The sequence below is a fragment of the Lutra lutra genome, chromosome 4, assembly GCF_902655055.1.
Source record: "Lutra lutra chromosome 4, mLutLut1.2, whole genome shotgun sequence".
Lineage (NCBI taxonomy): Eukaryota > Metazoa > Chordata > Mammalia > Carnivora > Mustelidae > Lutra > Lutra lutra.
Genome location: NC_062281.1, coordinates 177969161 through 177988226, shown reverse-complemented (window position 1 = coordinate 177988226; position 19066 = coordinate 177969161). Strand labels below are relative to the sequence as shown.

Below are 19066 nucleotides of genomic sequence, written 5' to 3'. Positions count from 1 at the left end.
CTAGTAAGACCATTGGTAGACAAACCCTCCATTACAAATCCTGCTTCGGTTAGTAAATAGAAATTCAGCCACACATGTCTAGATAAAAAAGCGTCTTTAGAAATTTTGATTCTACTCTGATTTGAAGCCTATCTCTTCAGTTATTCTGACTTGGGAGAAAATGGTCTCTGGATCTTTAAGGAACAAGTAGGAGGCAAGAACTCTCTTCATCACGAAGCCTCCCCTGGCTTCCCCTGAAGATCCGTGAGCCATAACCTGCGTGGGGCAAGGTCTCCGGATTCCCTTGGTACCCATTGTGCAGGTATCCCAGGCCATGGGCGTAGCCACTGTCACGTGGGCCCCCTGAGACTGAGGACTTTCTCAGTTGAGGAATTGGGTGAGGATGTGTCTGGATAAGGCAATCCCTCTTTGTTCCCTTTTCATTAAGGACTGTTGCAGTCCTTTTCTGCATTCCAGACCTCACTGAAATGTGTTTTTTAACCTGATTCAGTCAGAAGTGTGTACCTACTCCCTCCTCATCTGTGGTCTGTAGCTGACTGAATCGGAGTGAGGTGCTACTGTGGCAAGAAACCGAATCAGTGGATTTTTGCCAGTGCTTTAAGTCGCTCCCCGTCAGAAAGTTTCTGCTTGCTCCTGGTAATCTTCCAGCGGAACTGTGTCATTTTTCAGTCCTGAGAAGCCTAGTGTACAAACAGGTTTGAGAGCCTTGTACCGTCACATCCAGAGCTTCTGATATGACCTGCCGAAGTGAGGGCACTGGCAGCTTTGTGGGCCCAGGGGAGGATTGTTCCTGGGCAGCCTATCACAAGGAGCCTTCCCAAGCTCAGGCTTCTCCTATAGATTCATCCAAATGGGTCATTTGCTCTGTGGTGGAAGCTCTATGTGGGAGGTGAGTTGGCTGGGTTATTGGCATCTTGTTTGTTGAATTGCTTTTTATCCCTCCGCTATTTGGACTAAGAAACAAAAGGTGGTTTTTCTTTGAAATTTTGGTTTGATGCCAGATTTGCCTAGCCAGGCTGGGAAACGGTCACATTTGAAGAAAGGAGAAGTCGGGATTCCCTAGAAGGGGCCCACTCTTTCCCGAAGCAGTTGTGTCAAGGGATCCCGAGGTTTGCCGCTGTGCTCCTTCTCTCAGCGGGTGTTTGTGAGGCGCCTCTTGGTGTTTGGCTCCGGAACGGAAGCTGGGCTGACTGGAGGGCAGCCTCTCCAGTTCTCCTCGTCCTCCTCTTTGCTCATTCACCTTACCACATAGCCCTAAAGGCTTTATGATTGTGACCCTTGATGTAAAGACTCATTATGGTTTCTGATCCTGATTATTATAAAAATTAGATTTTGAGGAGTTTTTGCTCTGCTGTTAATGCCAAACCATTTAGCTGCTATTATCCTGATTATGTTGTCCCTCTGTTTAAAATCTCTCAATTGTTTTTCATTAATCTTAGAATAAAATCCAAAATTCTTAATATTATGTAGGCTGCCCCCTGCTTCTGATTTAGGTCTGGAATGAGGCCTGAGACTTTGCATTTGTAACAAATTCCTTGATGCTGCTGATGCTGCTGATGCTGTAGGCCAGGGAAGGCACTTTGAGAACCTGTACTTCATCATGTTTTGCCCTTTGCCTTGTTACTGACTTAGTCTCAGTTTTGTAAGGCTCCATGCTTTATTCTGCTTCCAGACCTCTGCACAGACCCTTCCCTTTGCCTAAGACACATTTCCTCCTAACTCCTCTAGTCATATTTCAGGCTACATCTTCAAGATTATTTCTTCAGAAAACTCCTTCCTAATCAAATGTCAGAACTCAGCTTAAATAACTTCTATGATGCCCTCACTGACTAAAGTCAGTTTTTATTTAAAAAACAAAAAAACTGCAGTATTTAAGATATATTAAAAGGTATAAAGAGGGGTGCCACCTGGGTGGCTCAGTGGGTTAAGCCTCTGCCTTCGGCTGGGGGGTCATGATCTCAGCGTCCTGGGATTGAGCCCCGCATTGGGCTCTCTGCTCAGCGGGGAACCTGCTTCCCCCTCTCTCTCTCTGCCTGCTTCTCTGTCTGCTTGTGATCTCTCTGTCAAATAAATAAATAAAATCTTTTTTTTTTTTTTTTTTACAAAAAGGTATAAAGAATGATTCAGGGCCTGAGGACCCACCTTTAGAAATCAAACCTTGCGGGATGCCTGGCTGGCTGAGTCGTTAAGCGTCTGCCTTCAGCTCAGGTCATGATCTCAGGGTCCTGGGCTTGAGCCCCACATCGGGCTCCTTGCTCAGCAGGGAGCCTTCTTCTCCCTCTCCCGCTCCCCCAGCTTGTGTTCCCTCTCTCGCTGTGTCTCTCTCTGTCAAATAAAGAAAAATAAAATCTTAAGAAAAAAAAAATCAAACCTTGCTAACATAGGTAAAAGCACCTTATATGGCCCTCTGGTATCCCTTCCCCATCCTTACACCAGGAGAAACACTATCCTGTATCTGAGGTTTCTTTGCTTTACACCCAAATACTTCAACACTTGGGTCTCTGTCACTTGATGGTAAGCTTCTGAAGAGCAGGCACTGTTTTACTGGCCTGTGTGCCCCTAACATCTATCACGTGATGCCCCAGACCAATGGTTCTCTACCTTGGCTACGTGTTAAAATTATATGGGGAGTGAATGATCTTTAAAAACCAGTGGCTGGGGTTCACAGAGTTCTGACTTGTTTGGGGTTGACAGCAGTTGACCAGCTGTCCCTGGTGATTCTGATTTGTAGCCCTGGTAGAGATCCACTAATCCAAACTGTGTCAGGTTCCTTTGCTAAAAGAGACTGTCTTAACACCCGTGTTTTTTGTCAGTATTTATCTCAAGTGTAATTTCAGTTACTTACTTGACACAAGCTCAGTGAGGGCTGATGGTCTCTGTCTTGCTCATGGCCATCATAGTGCCTGGGATAAAGTAGGTGCCAATTCAGGGAACGAATGAACCTGAGCAGTATGTATTACATTGTTCATTCAGAAAGTGTATGTCTGACAGGGGACAGCTTGACCATATTGTAAGATTGTTGTTTTCACTGCGAGGGAAAGGCAAGTATCACAGCCTTTACGGGAAGGCCTAAACTCCATTTTAGAGGACTAATTTATTTGTGCTTCCTGACAGTGTTTTTAGGAAGAAGTAAGGTTAGGGTTTGTCATTTATCTTGTAAAATAGCTACTACTTCACCTTACGGGAAGAAAGTTTTTGTAAGGGATGGGTAAGCAAACCTCTAGGTGTTTCATTAAGTCTTTAATTTCCTTTAGTTTGGGGCAAAATCTTTAAGGGTCTCATCTGAAAATTAGTATCTGACTTTTGATTATAATCATTTCAGGGAATGACTTGGAGTTGCATCTTTAAAAGGTTCTGTTTAAATGATTCGCTCAAGTGTATGTGGTTTCCCTAGAATAATGAATGCTTCCCAATTTTTTTCTTACTGGGGCACATTTGTAAATTTACATTATAGTCTGAAAGTATACTTGGGATAGAGTTTCCCTTCAGTGGTGGAAAATAGATACAGCATTGAAAGCCCAGATCTGGAAAGGTTAACTAGATCCGTGCTTCTCCAAACTTCAATATGCAGTGAGAATCATCTGGAGATTAATTAAAACACAGATTAAGGACCTCTACCCAGAGAGATTCCAGTTCATTAGGTGGGAGTAAGAATTTGCATTTCTAGCAAGCACTCACATGGTGCTAAAGTTCCAAAAACCACATTTGAATAACAGTAGGTTTAGGTAGTAGTAGTCCTTTAACAAGGGAAGAAAAAAAAAAATCACAAGACTAGGAAGCCACAGTGGTAACTGAATAACAGTGATGACTTACACTGTAGTGTAACTCTTGGTGATCTGGAGGGAAGGCTGTGGCTTGAAAATGGTAGAAAGAAAAGAGACTTGGGCAAAACAGACTGCCTACCGCCATGGCCCCAGTGCAGTTTCTTCCTGGGTAAGGCAGCCTTTGACTGCAGTACCACCCTGGGGGTTCTCTGTGTGGCACTCACTGGATTCCTTCCAGAAGTTGGTCACCAAATCCCAGTCTACCTCAGAAATGGTTTTTGAATCTGGTTCCCCCTGTCCTACCCATTCCCTTTTTTTTTTTTTTAAAGGACCCTGTTACCTCCCACCTAGTGTCTTGCCCCTGGCTGTTTTATTCCTTTTCCTTCCAAGTCTGTCCTCACCATAACCACCAGAGTACTCATCTTAAAAAATCAAATCCGGGGGCACCTGGGTGACCCATTCAGGTAAATGTCTGTCTCTTGGTCAGGGATCTGGGATTGAGCCCTGCATCGTTGTCAGGTTCCCCACTCGGTGAGGAGTCTGCTTATGTCTCTTTCTCTCTCTTTCTCTGACTCTCAAATAAATAAATAGATCTTCAAAAAAAAAAAAAATTCTGGCAAGTGAACATTACTGCTTTAAAAACCTGGCTACCTGTTGCCTATGGGTTTAAGCCCAAGTGTGACACAAGTTCTTTTGTGATCTGGAGGATAAGGATATTTAAAAAAAAAACAAAACAAAACGGCAGCGGGGGAGGGGTGCCTGGGTTGCTCAGTGGGTTAAAGCCTCTCTCTGCCTTTGGCTCAGGTCATGATCCCAGGGTCCTGGGATCGAGCCCCACATCTGGCTTTCTGCTCCACAGGGAGCCTGCTTCCTCCTATCTCTCTGCCTGTCTCTCTGCCTACTTGTGATCTCTGTCAAATAAATAAATAAAATATTTTTTTAAAAAAAGTTTCCCATCCCTCCAGTGAAAGCTAGTACACTGTTTGCTGTGATATTCTGTGGAAAGCAGACAGGCATTAGACAAGGGTTAGACTTTGATGATTTCTGAGGTAGCCTGTGATTTGAATATCACTTCGTTGCAGCCCTCAAGTATTCTTCTTTGTTCATATAGTAAAACAGAAGAATGTATGCCTGAATGTTACAATGGGTGCTTTCCTAGTTTGGGGAAGACAATGATCATTTATGTCTAAACAGTTGAGGAAAAGCATGGCAGAAGTTTTAGAATGACCTAGATAGGACATACTTGGGTGGTTGGAAAGGAAAAGTATAGCCTGAGCAGAGGCCAGGTGGAGGTGATGGTATAGTATAGATGATACTGGGGGACTGGTCAGGGTCAGGCTTCTAGAGGATAGGGAGTAGCAGAAGGGAAAGCTGGATTACAGGGGTTAGGGCCCTGGTGGGCCAAGTAAGCCATTTGAATTTGATCTTAGAGTCCTGCAGATAGGCTGTCCAGTAACACAATAAAATTAATGTTACAAAAAATAATCCATGTATAATGTGGTTTGAAAAGGGGAGAGTCTGGAAGCAAGGGGAGAAGTTAAACTGTTGAAATAATTCTAGTGAGAGGTGTGGAGTTGTGCCCCCTCTGTCCTGTTTGCATAGCCAGCTAGTCCTGGTTCTGAGCTATGCAGGAAGGATTCTGTAGAACTGGGAGAAAGCAGGTAGAAAAATGTAATGATCTTGAAGAGGGGTGGGGAGAAAGAGATCTCATTTACAGAAATAGAAAGGTTAATAGGAAAGCTCATTTTGGGGAACAGCTAAGTTCCATGTAGTGGAATGTTTAAAAACAAATGCTTAGCTGCTAGTTGGAGACAGGAGACTTGGATAAGAGCTGAGTTTGTGTCAAGTCAGAGAGCATAGAGCAGTCTATGGAGTGATTCATCCTTAACCCTTGGAATGAAGGAGGCCTCCGAGGCCCTGGCTTATGGAGGGAGGAGCCAGTAGGAGTCCTGGACAGTGTCTGTGGTCACCAGGTAGGAGCGCCTAGCAGATAGCTGGTCAGCTTGGAGGAGGACCAGGAAGGGTTGTGTCTATTTATGGAAGCCCAGAGTAGGGGGGGGGGTGGTCCACATCACATTTATAGTTCAGAGAATATAAAGTTGGATTTGTCAGGAAGCCCGTTATGGGGTTCCTTTTTACGTATGGAGAGGACCTGATGTCTGAGGACTGGAGGAAAGGAAATGAACAAGGGAAAGGCGTAAAGGTAAAGAGCATTCTTATTCTTGAAAGGCATTGAAAGGAAGGGGCAGCTGAATCAGCCCGCATTCCTCTGCTTCATCTGAAGACCCGCATGTGTATAAGGCAGATAGATTGAAGGGTGAAGATGCTGGCAGAATATTATAAACAGACTTATCTTTTAGGAGTTGTGAAAGAAAGGAATCAAGGGCACTCACTGGGTTAGCTCACAAAGGACACTGTACCCTTGACTGGAAAAGTCTGAGAGGCTGCCAATGAAGAGCTGGATCATACTTGTTTCTTCTAGTGAGGTAGGCGTGGAAGTTACTGATGCTGGGAATGAGGTGGAGAATAGGATTAGGATTTTTAATCTCTATTAAATTATCTGTAGTTTTTTGCTTTTTTCTTTTAAATCACTTGCATTTCTGGGGCACCTGGGTGGCTCAGTGGGTTAAAGCCTCTGCCTTCGACTCAGGTCATGATCCCAGGGTCCTGGGATCGAGCCCCACATCGGGCTCTCTGCTCGGCGGGGAGCCTGCTTCCTCCTCTCTCTCTCTCTGCCTGCCTCTCTGCCTACTTGTGATCTCTGTCTGTCAAATAAATAAATAAAATATTTAAAAAAAAAATAAATCACTTGCATTTCCAAGCCCATCTTTAGATTTCACTTAATAAAACTGTAGCTATTAGCACTCATGTTTTACTACTGTGGTGTTCTCATACCCAGAGAGCTTGGGTTACAGTGATCTGAAAAGAGGAAATGGGAGGGAACTATGTTGTTCCTGTAGAATCCAAATTTTAAGAGGGCAGTAGTAAGGCCAGGAAGGGAGCTTACAGGCAACACCAGTCCTCTTAGAAGAGCGGGAATTCAAATGTACTGAGTAACCACTGCTTTTTTATATTAGAAGAAACTAAGGGTCAGAATCAGGATTTGAATCCAGCTCTCTATCTCTGATATTTCAGATGAAATATTTCCCTAGCATCCCACCCAGCAGAAGAAAGACAATCTGATCCTCTATTCAAGTTTAGCCAAAAGCTTCATCCCCTTTGCCATTTAATATTTACCAGCCTTGTTCTGAAAGGATTTCCATTTCACTTTTGTTTTCTCAGGACTTCTTGTCAGGGAGGGACAGATGAGTTGTGAAAAGGGCAGCTGTGGTACAGGGAAGGGTGGGAGAGGGAACATGTCCAAGTCCATAGGGCAGGTCTGCTAGAGGAACTAACCAACTAGGGAATCCCCTCAAAAAGTGTGGAAAGCTGACTAGAGTTTGGTTCCCCCTGAGTTGGACAGGAGCAAGTCCTATTCTGTGCCTTTCTTCTTAGAGCACAGTGTCCTGATTAAGGCTAATGTTAATCAGGTAGAGCCTTGTTACTGAAAAAATGTGGTCCATTATCTAGCAGCACAGACGTCACCTGGGAATTGTCTTAGAAATGCAGGTTCTGGGGCATCTGAGTGGCTCAGACTTGGGCATCTGCCTTTTGCTCAGGTCGTGATCCCAGAGTCCTGGGATCGAGCCCTGCGTCAAGCTCACTGCTTGGCAAGAAGCCTGCTTCTCCCTCTCCCACTCCCCCTGTTTGTGTTCCCTCTCTCACTGTCTCTCTCTCTCTCTATCTCTATTTATTAAATAAATTAATTAAAATCTTTTTTTAAAAAACACAGGTTCTCAGGTCCCACCCAGTTTATTGAATCCAGCAGTGTTAACAAGATCCCCAGGTGATTCATTTGTCTAATGGTTTAGAAGCAAGGAGTTAGACCCTGAGAACGGAGAGTAAAATTTTCAGATGAATATCAAGCTGGGGACTTTGGAATACAGTGAGTTTTACTGACTGTGTCTAGTAACATTTAAATACTCTGAGTGGGGGCGCCTGGGTGGCTCAGTGGGTTAAGCCGCTGCCTTCGGCTCAGGTCATGATCCCAGGTCCTGGGTTCGAGCCCCGCATCGGGCTTTCTGCTCAGCGGGGAGCCTGCTTCCTCCTCTCTCTCTCTGCCTGCCTCTCTGCCTACTTGTGATTTCTCTCTGTCAAATAAATAAATAAAATCTTTAAAAAAAAAAAAAAATCTGAGTGGGGGGCATCGGAGGGGGAGACCACCACCACTTGTTTTGTGGTGCTTTGGGGGGCTCTGGTTCCCCGTGCCTACAGCCCAGACCCCTTTGTGGGGCCACCTGCAGCTCCCAGCAGACCTGTGCAGCCTCGTCTCCAGCCACTCGGGCGCGCCTCAAGCTCCTCACAGCCCCCAGTCCTTCCTGCCAGTGTCTTCATACTGAAGATGTCTGCCCATCCACCTTCCCGCTCTGTTAATGGCCGGCAAAACCCCTGCTTCGGCTTCAAAACCCCGCTGAAATACTTTCTCTGGACTCCCCCAGTTTCTTCCTGTTGGCCTGGAATGCAGGCGCCTCTGCATGGGCATTGGGTCCACATCCAGCACCTGGGCCAGGCAGCCGACTACTCGGGAAGCCTCTGCTGAGCAGACCAGGTTCTTGCTGCCCACCTGAGCTTGGCGGCCTGCTGCTTGTTTAGGTTTACTGGGGGAAGTGACAGAAATCCTCTGAAGGCTTAAAAAATTGAAATGCTTGAAGGATTTAAATTTTACACTGTGTTGCCTTTTGTCACATTTCATGGTAGAAGGAAACAGGCCAACAGTTTTTGCTTAGGCTTTATTGATGGCTTATTTTCAAGGGGCTAATAACAAAAATGCCACTGGCAATTTTGGTACTCAGAGAACCTGGGCCTTTCTGAGGTTGGTGACCTGTTTTCTTTATATCTGACTGTGTATCTGTGCTTGTTCCCCTTGAATTGTAGCCCAGGTGCTCTCAAAAAGTCTCAGAAAGGAAATCCCCACCCCCTCTGTCAGATCTGCCCAGACTGCTCAGAGCAGAGTGTGCTTTGTGCAAGTAGCTGTCCCTTCTCTCAAACGCTGGTTCTCCGGCTGGTTCTCGAGCAGGGCTGGCCAATCCGCTTCTCCATCTTAGTCACGCTGCCGGGCCCTGATACTGCCTGGTGCCTGCTGGAGCCTGTGCGGCTCGCCCCGCACTGCTGTATGCTTGTTCCTGGGCCCATTTCCTGTTTCTATTCTAGTCACTGGTGGCTCAGCTCTGCTTCCTGCCTGTGTGTCTCACACAGATTCCTCTTGCTAGAACCTTTTGTTTTCTTCAGAACAACTTCATTCTGAAAACGAACTGAGCCTCACTTCTGGTGTGATGGCCCCTGGGGTGAGTTTGCCCTTCTGAGGGCTGGCAGGAAGTACGTCCTTCCCACCAAGCAAACCATACCCCTTGGATTCCAACTTGTTCTTCAGGTTGTCCCCACCCCTGCTACAGGAAGCTGGTGGCTCATTGCTTAGACCAGAAATTGCTCTAAGAAGATGAGCTGGGATCTTTGGCAGTTAAACCCGTCTTCACTCCCCAGCTGCTCGGGGCTGTCAGGACTGCTGCTTTATCACCTGGAGCTTATAAACGTGTTTCTCGCCACTGCGGAAGATACTTGGTACCCTGTCTAGCCCAGTCCTCCCTAAAGTCCGGAGAACACTTACATGGGGTTGGGCAGGTAGTGTTACCCTCAGCAGAGTAAAAGCTTGCAGAGAGTATAGAGATGGAAAGAAAGCATGTGCTGACTCAGCCTTCTGTCCCGAGTGAGCAGTTCAGCAGCCCCCCACCCCCACTCTGGCATTAGAGGGAGGGAGAAAGTACAGGGAGGTTGTAAAAAAGGGAAGAAGTAAAGGAGCTTGTTCTGGACAAATGTATTTTAAAGTTCAAAACTCCTCCATCTTGTCCGTTTTTCCCGAGAAGATGCCGTCTTGGCAGAGAACATGCCTTGTGAATAACTCTGTTCTCCTTTCTTCCTTCATAACGATTCTTTTGGGATCATCTGATAATCCCTCGTCAGATGGAGTGGTTTCTACAGTGAACCGTAGGCCTAGGTATGTTGAATAGAGAGGGCTTTAGTATAGGGATTTGGGCTTACAGAATTGCTAGAAAGATTGAGGAAGCGTCCTCTAGACTTGTCCTTCAGGAGAGGACCTAAAACTAGATTTCACCCACCTGGGAAACTCCTACCTTTAAACCACTATCATATTATATTAATTGCGCTACATCTGCTGTCCAGGGATTCGTAAGCTAGAGTCAAGAAGGAGCAGCTGCTGCCACCAGAACCAGCACCCAGTTTACTGGAAGAGGAAGCCAAAATGCTATTGCAGGAACAAATGAAGGAGACAGGAATATGGTCTCTGCCATACCTTGATCTAATCTTGAGTTTGCTCCTAATTAGTAGAACCTGAATTACATCTAAACCCATTCACAAGGGGTTTTGGGAAACATGATTTTTAGCTTTTTAACCCCTGCAATTAAGAAAAGAGTAGAATGGGAGTGCCTGGGTGGCTCAGTGGGTTAAAGCCTCTGCCTTCGGCTCAGATCGTGATCCCAGGGTCTTGGGATCAAGCACCGAATCACGCTCTCTTCTCAGCATGGAGCCTGTTTCCCCTCTCTCTCTCAGCCTGTCTCTCTGCCTACTTGTGATCTCTGTCTGTCAAATGAATAAATAAAATTAAAAAAAAAAAAAAAAAAAAGCCTCTGCCTTCAGCCCAGGTCATGATCTTAGGGTCCTGGGATCGAGCCCCTACATTGGGCTCTCTGCTCAGGGGGGAGCCTTCTTCCCCCCTCTCTCTCTGCCTGCCTCTCTGCCTGCCTCTCTGCCTACTTGTGATCTCTCTTCCTATCAAATAAATAAATAAAATCTTAAAAAAAAAAAAAAAGAGTAGAATGGAGACAGCATGAGCTGGTCCACAGAAAGTTCACTACACTAACACAAACATGACACCCCTTCCTCTTACTCCCTAACCTTACATATGAGGAACCTAAGACCCAGAAAGGGTAAAGGACTTGTCCAAGGTCATTCAGTAAATGAAAACATTCCATTTCTGGACTTCCAGCCCAGTGCTTTTACTATTAGGACCAACTCCTATAAAGGATCAGGGAAAAGCTCCTTTATGAGAAAGAAGAATGCCATATTCGCTTTGGAGAGGAAGAAGAGGTATATAGAGATGTGGGGCTGAGATTTTTAGGCAAAGGTAGTGTGATACTATAGTTTCTGGATTTAGGTCTACTTTCCAGGAAGATGTAGGAAATACTTTGGAAGGAAGAAACGTCAAAAACCAGAATTTCCTGCAATTCCTGAGTCAGCATATGGATGAACTCCGTTGCCTTGGTGATCATGGCTTTCTTCCACCCCCCACCCCACTTCCCTTTCTCTCCTATTGGTGCTTTTTTTTTCTTTTCTTTTTAAGATTTTATTTATTTGAGAGCGAGTGAGCATGAGCAGGAGAAGAGGGGAGGGAGAAGCAGACTCCTCGCTGAGCAGGGGGTCCGATGTGCAGCTCAGTCCCAGGACCCCGGGGATCACGACCTGAGCTGAAGGCAGACACTTAACCAACCAAGCCACCCAGGAGCACCCGTTGGTGCTTTCAAACCTTCTGCACGCTCTTTGGGAGATTACCTCAGTGAAGTGCATGCCCAGCTTCTGCCATTGTCCTTCTCCAAAAAGACCCAACAAAATAATAAAACGGGGCCTCCCAGATGTGTGATTGCCAAGCTGTGTCTCATCTGTCCTGAGGGCTAAAGGGGTGTTTGGGCTTTTTGAACAAGAAATAAACCACGCCCTCCTACATATGCTGTCCTTCAGAACCACTAGGACCCGCCTGCACCAGAGTGAGAAACTGTTCCACCAAACTGGGTCCAGAGGGGAGGACCTCGGGGTATGGAGCTTTGTTAACATACCTGACAAATCAAGCATAGAGCTAGTTCTGTTGCCTTTTTTCCATGTTTTTAATATATTTGGCAGTCAGTCTTTGGGGACTTGGGCTTGTTTTCTTGCGCCATCCACTTCCACAGCCCGAAGCTCTTCCATCTTCCCCACTTGGTGTCAGCACGGAATTGGCTGGTATTGTGACATAGTCTCTGATTGCCATTGGGTGGAGCTCACCTTCCAGCGGCTAGCTTGCTTCCCATTTGACCTTTCCCAAGGAAGCTAAGAAGCCATGCCTTGTTGAAAGTGGAAACTAAGAGTTGAAGGCTCAAGCTGAAAGTCGGCAAACCTGTCCCTTTAAGGCCAGCTTTGATGTGGGAGGAATATTAAATATTGTTTACGGAGATAAGTGAAGGTAATTCCCTGACATTCGGGGGAAGGTAGGAGAAAAATCAAGTTCCAAATAAACTGAATCGGTCAGTATTCAGAGGAACTGTTATCAAGAATATTTGGTCATTTTCCCCTCATCTACTTTTAGAACTTTACTGTGTCTTTCCCTATGTTCAGAGTTGTTCTTCTGGTTTTAAGGCCTTTGGGGTTGATGGTTGTCTGTTCTGGTTTAAGATGCTATTTAGTCCCTACTCTCAGATCTGTTTGTTGCATACCTTCCCCCAAATCTTTGGATTTTATCTAGACCAGTAGGCTGTGGTAGGGAGGACCACTGGCAAATACATATTTAGGCTGTTGAGCTCCCTGGACCTTGGTCTAAGCTGTGCTCAGCACAGTGCCAACCTTGCCTTCGCTAGTTACGCACGTTGCATCCTTGCTTGCTTTCTGGTTGCTGAGGGGTAGCTAGGTGAGGTGGAAGCCTAATGCCACACATTCCCTCTCCCTTACACTTCTCATATCTAGAACTCTGCCTTCTTTTCTGTGTTTCTTTCCTCTTCCCTTTCCTCGACCCCTCCCCTTGCCTTCCTTGCTCAAGTTTTAGGATTTCAGCTGATGATCTTGGTGGAACAAGGTCTATGTGGTTGACTTTCCTAACAGGAAATGCTTAACTTGGGGAAAGTAGGGAGTTCCTAACTTCTTTGCTTTCTCGAGCTTTACAGTGCTTGTTTCCTGCTGGGATTAGAACAGCCCCTTTCCATAAATATGCACTGTTCTTGACTGCTCTAACTCAGGCCCAGCTCTGACCCAGTTTCAGGGTTGGGTTTTTTTTTTTTTTTTTCCCAGATTTGAGTCTGTTAGTTAGTTACCCTTAAGACACTGTATGTTTTTGGCCAAGAGGTTGTTTCTGACTAGATAAGACATTCTCTCCTTACCCGAGTGAGAAGCCTTTGCAGAGGAGGGGTGTGTGTCCAAGGTTGGTCAGATCGGTAACATGGTATTTTACAGGCCTGGTGGAGACTGTGACAAAATTGGAAAACAAGGTTTCAATGATTGCTACACTGTGGGGAGTTCTAGGATCTATTTTTTTCAGGAGTTGGGAAACTGGGAGTTTTTAATGTAAAATCTCAGAATTCTTAGAAGGATCTGTATGGGAGTGTTGTTCCAAGGGTTAAAAGGTTCTCTGGCACCTGTGGGTCTGTCCCTGAAGCTTCGTGTGGACTGCACATGTAGCTTTGGCTCCCTCGGAGCTGGTATTTAGGATTTTCTGAGGTTGGAGGTCAGCTGTGGCCAGAGACGTCTACCCATTGCCAACTCTGCTTGTGTTTGGTGTTTGTTTTATTGGTTTGGGGAGGGGGAAGCGCAGGGGTGATGTTGAGCAGAAGCACTCAATGTGATTAAACCTCTAGCCGAGCAGATCTGTGGGAGCAGAATATCGACCCCTGGAAAATCAATGGCTGCGGCAGTGGCCAAGCTGCTGTGTGCAGGGGCTCCCACCGCAGGAGTGCAGGCAGCCCCACAGTCTTTCTTCTCCCCTTTCTCACCTCAGAAACGCCCTCGGCCCCTACCCAAAGGGGCAGACCTACCTCAAGAGATTTTGCTGAGGTGGATTAGAACAGCGGGTTCTTGTATTTTTGTAATTAGATTGAAATTTCTCCAGTGACACAGAGCCCCGCCTCCCCACAGCTTCCTTTCCAGACGTTCCTTCCCTGCACTGCAGTTCAATCAGCTGCTCTTACCCAAGTGGCCAGGGCCTACTCGGGCTTGTACTTGACAGTTTTTGACAGGAGAGTTTATTCCCTTGATGTCAGCACCCAAGAGTCTCTTCCTCCATGTGGAGGTCTAGAGCTCAGGTATGGGATTATGGTGGGGGGTATCAAGGTTAAAGGAAAAAGAGAAGACTGATAGAGATTAGGTCTACAGAGGATGCTTTTGAGTAGATTATTCATTGAGTAACTTCTCAAACAGGTTGTCTTTTGTGTGCCTGGCATTTTTCTGGTCTCTAATAATATAGGAGGTCCTGCTGTGGTCTCACAGGCGTATTCAGCACAGTGCCATCAGTCCTGCAACAGTGGGTCCAGGAGGAGCCCCTTGGAGGGACTCTGAGCATCACTCCTGGGTGAGGGGTGAAGGGCCAGGAAGGTTGTGCTGACCGTGGAGGCTTTTTCCCCCCAAAGCTTTTCTTGTCTCCAAGGCAAAAATGATTTTAGTCTTACAGCACCTGTAGCTTGACTTCAAGTAGTTGGCCTTCCCACCCAGTTCTTTTCAGTGACTGGGAAATGGGCCACCCTTCTGTGTTAGAGGAGAGTTCTGGTGCCTCCCCTGACCCCCACACCCAGTGGATCACAGCTATGGACAGGGGTTTGAAGCTTGTTTGGGGAATGGGCCCTCTAAACAAGGCCTAATTGTCCTGCAGTTGGGAAGGGTGACAGCAGGGCTGGGTGAGGATTTGAAATTGCCTGAGATGAGGCCATCTAGAGGCCACGGATGTTTTGACTTCTCTCTTTGGGCCACACCCCTGCGCCCGATAATAGGGGTAGAGCACATTCAGTAGGAATATCAGCAGGTAACAACCTACATGGGACTTAGCTTCCTGAGGGTCTCCCTAGATTCTAAGTCACTTCCCCCTTCCCCCTATTCCATGTACATTAAGTACCCTTCTGAGGGCCCACAGGTGAGAAAATGTACTAAACCATTTACTGTAGCCAGTGAAAGGGCTGACTTGAAATAAACCATGAAAGAAGGGTTAGAAAGTAAGAACGATTTATAGGAAAAGTGACTAGGCAAGAGGAGCGTATGTAGCATTGTAGTCTAGTAGAGTTAAATTATCTAGTTCTGGTCTTTATTTCTATAGAGGAACCAAGCAAGGCCTAGTGAGGTTAACTTGTTAGAGCCGTGGCAGTAGTCACTCAGTATGTCCAGACACAGGTTGTGGCCAGACTTCGGAGCACGGAACCTTGCTTCTGATAGCGGCAAGCTTCCACCTTACAGCAGGCTCTGGATTCAGAGCAACGTGGGTTTGAACTCGAGTTCTGTGTAACAGCTCTCTGTCCTCAGGCACCATCGTTTAACTTCTGAGCTCTTGGCTTTGGTAAAACAGGGAAGAAACCTGCATCTAGAAAATGGTTGTAAGAATTGTGAGCCAGCCATATACCTGAGGGCTAAGCACACGAGAGTGACACATTTGTGTTCCGCTCTGCTTCCCTTCAAGAGGGAGATACGAAGAGACTTCCTTTATTCCTCTTTCCAGCATCCTTTGGATTTAGAGATTTGGTCTCCCTGAGTTTTATTTATGAATTCTGATGTGTAGATTTAGGGGATTTCCTCTTGGAGGTCGGCCCATGAAAAGCATTCTGGAGACCAGAAGAGTTCTACCTTTCTTTACTGTGCATCCCCCATCAGGCAGCCAGAAGGTACCAGGAAGAAATGACCCATTAATCCCCCCAAAATAATAGCCTATTGTTGAAAAAGAGAAGAGGGAGTATGGTGATACGTTTTTGGAAACTTGGGGTAGAAGTTAAGAAATCAAGTTCTCTTAGCCTTTCTTTCCCAGAGCAGTTTCTGCTGTTCTGCACGGTGGGTGTAGTTCAAGCAGGAGATGATGTTTGGTCCTAAGCTAGAAAGATGGTGCCAGGTTCTGTGTCTTTCCTTTCCCCTTCTCAACCACCTGCTTAGCACCTGACTCGAAAGTACCACCAGTAGTAAGAGGCAGCCTATGCTGTGTATTAATTCATTCTTGCCATTTCACCAGTACCAGCTAGCCCGCTCCCTGGGCAGAGATGGCAGCTCACCTCTCGGGCCGTGACCACTCATCAGAGTGCTATAACTCTGGAGTCCCTGCCAGTCGGGGAGGTCAGGTTACCCTTTCTTTCATTTAGCAAAGACTGAGGGAAAGAGAACCTACAAATGAAGCTTTATTGTACTAAATATTTCTTAGAAGTATTTGGTAGAGGTAGCTTCTTCTCAACCCTGACACTTGACAAGTTGCTTAAGGAAGTCTCTATGAAGAACAAGGTCCCTCCAAAACTTATTTGCCTTGTGTTTGCTGTACTTGAAGTTGAGAAACTTGAAGTTTCTCCCCTTTCCAGACAGAAGTGCTGTCTGCCTTTCTTCAAGGGTCAGGTCTCCCAACCTTTTCTGTGTTCTTCAGGATTTCCTCCCACTCCCCCGCATGGGAGCAGCATCCTGCTGCGGCCATGGATCTGTTAGGTGCACAGCGGGAGAGCACCTGAGAAGTGCCAGCGCAGATCCAGATTGGTCATCTCAGGCTGTGCCTTGGGGCTTCTTTCATTCTAGGAAAAATCATTTAAATGAGTATGGCTGAATTGCAAGGTTCCCAACACAAACACACACACACCCCTATTAGTATATATGTAGGGGGTCGTCTGGGTGGTTCAGTGGGTTGAGCCTCTGCCTTCAGCTCGGGTCATGGTCTTGGAGTCCTGGGATCAAGCCCTGCATCACGCTGTCTGCTCAGCGGGGAGCCTGCCTCCCCCTCTCTCTGCCTACCTCTCTGCCTATTTGTGATCTCTGTGTCAAATAAATAAATAAAATAATCTTTAAAAAAAAAAAAAGTATATATGTAGGATTTACCTGGTTCTCTTGGTGGGTGGTTTCCCCGCCAGTAGTCAGCACAACTTGGCAGAAGCTCTTCTCAACTGAAAGAGGACAAGAACTCCATCTGGGGGTTAACAAAAGCTCCATTTCTTGAGGACTCATCCAAATTTACAAGAAAACCCTGAATTGAGCATTTTCATGAGCCTGTTCTTTAGACCTGCCTGTTGATGTTATTTAATCTGCTCGACAGAATGAACTGATGTCATCCTCAGGCTCTGTCAGGAGACTGTTTAAACCCCCTTCCTCTAACCCTGATCTGGTATCTTCCTGCTTGAAAATGTACTTCATCAGGCAGCCAATTCATGTTAGAACTTGCAGCCCTTCCTGTGAGAGCACTAGCAGGCCTCCCCCAGCCTCCCTCCCCTCAACGAGGTATGGACTGTGTGATTTCAGGCATGGTTTTGTTGTGGTGTGAAGAGAAGGTGTTAGCTGCCGAGTTCTGTTTGTCAGCAGAGCCTGACAAACCCATGCTGGCACTTGCTGGGGCTGGGCAACCAATCACAGCTGGAACGGTTATCGTCATGGAGTCCCTATGGGCTTCCTCTATCAGGTCACATCCCAAAATAACATTGGGCAGTATTTCAAGTGAAGAAACGAAGGCTTTCGGGGCTGTAGCCAGCCTGGAGTGTGAGATTCTGTGTGAAATAGTTGGACTTGCTCCAGCGCTTTTGATCTGCATGGTAGATGAGCAATAAAATGCATGAAACACGTTGGAAACACGTGAGGAAATTCTCCCTGGCCCTGCTGCTTCCTTGGAGCTGGCAGGGCACTGAGTGGGCTGATCTCACCTCCCATCTCTCAGCAGGATTATGCTTGGAAGAGAGCAAACCTGGGAATAGAGATCTTTCCTCTTAAGGGGCATTGCTACAGTTCTTTCAATAGACCTCCTGGAAGATACCTGTTAGGTGGGCCTTTTAGGAAGAACCAAGGCACCCTGAGTTTTGAAATGCAAAAGTAGCCCCTGCCAGGGAGAGTAGGGGCTTGGGCTGATTGAACTTTGTGTGATAGGTGTGTTGTGGAAGGTCAGACTTGTTCAGCACACTGAGGTCTGACTCAACAACCAGCCATCCGGCTTTTTGTGGAACAAAAGACCTGAAAAACTGGCTTTTTGTGGGGTAGAAAGCAGAGGTGTGTCCCAGGTAATAAAAGGACATGGAGTTCAGAGCAATATCTGTTCGTGTAGAGGGGAGACACTTACTTTGGAGTCTTCCTCCCCACCAGGCCCTGCCATTTCTCAAGACATTTACTGTGATTAAGCTACTGGGACTGATTGATATGTCTTACATCTTACACTGCTTATGTGTTGTCATATCTCTCATTCCAGGCTGTTAACTGCTGGTACTGCATATTCCATATGGCCCCAACCATATGGTGCCAGTGGAGTTTCATGCATATGGCCCAGGGTTACCACAAACTCAGATTTGTCCAGTCCCCCTATTGTGTAACTGAGAAAACCAGGCCCAGCTTGTTGCCAGCTTGTCCAAGGCCATAACTGATAAGTACCAAGAACCAGGCCTTGGTCTCCTAACTCAAAGGTGTGGTATTTTTTTTTTTAGTCCGGATAGTATCACAGCATAATGGAGAGAGAGAGAACATAGGCTTTGGGGTTCACCAGACCTGAGTTCAAAATCTAGTTTCTGATGCTCACTTGTTGGGTGACTTGGGCATGTAACCCAATCCCTCTGAGCATCAGTGTGCGCATCTTGAGCGTGTCAGTGGAGGTAGTACCTGCTTCCAAGAATAGTAGAAAATTAAGGAACTCCATAAAGTGCCTGGCACATTATACATGCTCAAATGGTAAATGGCAAATGATTTGTCCCTTTCTATGCTAACATTCTGATTCTTAAAAACAAACAAACAAACAAACAAACAAAAAAACCACACAGGCGCCTGGGTGGCTCATTTGGTTAAGTGACTGCCTTTGGCTCAGGTCATGATCTCAGGGTCCTGGGCTCGAGTCCCACATCAGGCTCCTTGCTCAGTGGGGAGCCTACTTCTCCCTTTCCCTCTGCCCCTCCTCCCCTGCTTGTGTTCTCTCTAGTTCTTCCTAGCTCTCTCCCCACAAGTAAATAAATAAAATCTCTCTCTCTCTTTTTTTTTTTTTTTTTTTTTTTAAGATTTCATTTATTTATTTGACAGAGAGACAGCGAGGGAGAGAACACAGGTAGGGGGAGTGGGAGAGGAAGAAGCAGGCTTTCTGCCCACCAGGAAGCCCGATGTGGGGTTCCTCCCAGGACCCCAGGATCATGACCTGAGCCAAAGGCAGATGCTTAACAACTGAGCCACCCAGCACCCCCCCCCAAAAAAAAAAAAACCCAAAAAAACTTTTAAATCAACTACCCTCATGCTGACCAGTTGCCATCTGCTGAAAATGACAGTTTGAGAGA

General features: G+C 46.3%; 1 protein-coding gene across 2 annotated transcripts in view; it reads left to right on the top strand.

Annotated features, from left to right (window-relative positions):
- ARID1A (AT-rich interaction domain 1A) overlaps positions 1-19066 on the top strand; it is a 70283-nt gene that overhangs the window by 30944 nt on the left and 20273 nt on the right. The window lies entirely within an intron of this gene.